Genomic DNA, 785 nt, shown 5'->3' with positions numbered 1-785 from the left:
GCCCCTCTGCCCGAGGGCATGCCGGGGCTTGTGGTGATAAGCCCCCGGTTGCGTTACTTCTGTGGTATAGTGACTATCATGGCAAGGGCATCCGCCCTTGCATTACCTTCCACTATAGGTCCAGGCAGAGTGGTATGTGACCTAAGATGCAGAATGTAATATTCATGAGACCTGTGAAACAAAAAGTTGTACAGAGCGGTTAATAACACAAAAAGATCTTTGTTAGAGACTTCCTTTTGGAATGAGTGCTCAATTCTCTCAACAATTCCTGTAACGTAAAGAGAATTACCAACAATGTTCATAGGTTTCTGTGAAAAAAGATGAAATGCTTCTACCACAGCTGCCAGTTCAACTAGCTGGGTAGATCCAGTTTGAAAGGTTATTGAATTTTTCCAGTCCCCTATCATTTTTCTACAGGGTGACAGTTTTGTTTTTCTTTCCTGATCTGTCAGTGAAAACAATTTTTGCATCAAGAATTGGGGTTTTTGTTTGTAATTTTCACTGCTGAAAGGGGAGTTTTTTGAAGGATTGTAGCAGGGTATGTCAAGGCATTGTGTGAATAAACTGTCCATTATAGTCCACAAGAGCAATTTGAAATTACAGTGAATCCCTGTGTCTTGGGGTGACCTTATGATATGTATCCCATATCGCTGCCTATGCCCAGAAATTAATTCCTGTGCCTTTCTATGCCTCTAAACTGAGCCTGAGAGGGGGAAGGAAAAAACTGAGCAAAACTTTTTCAAAGCAGTTTGCAGCTTGTTCAAGGTCACACACAGATAGCAATT

This window comes from Corvus brachyrhynchos, unplaced genomic scaffold (genome assembly GCF_000691975.1).
Source record: "Corvus brachyrhynchos isolate BGI_N302 unplaced genomic scaffold, ASM69197v1 scaffold1450, whole genome shotgun sequence".
In the NCBI taxonomy this organism is placed as follows: Eukaryota; Metazoa; Chordata; class Aves; order Passeriformes; family Corvidae; genus Corvus; species Corvus brachyrhynchos.
The sequence above is the reverse complement of the archived record's forward strand: the minus strand, read 5'-3'. Positions refer to the sequence as shown.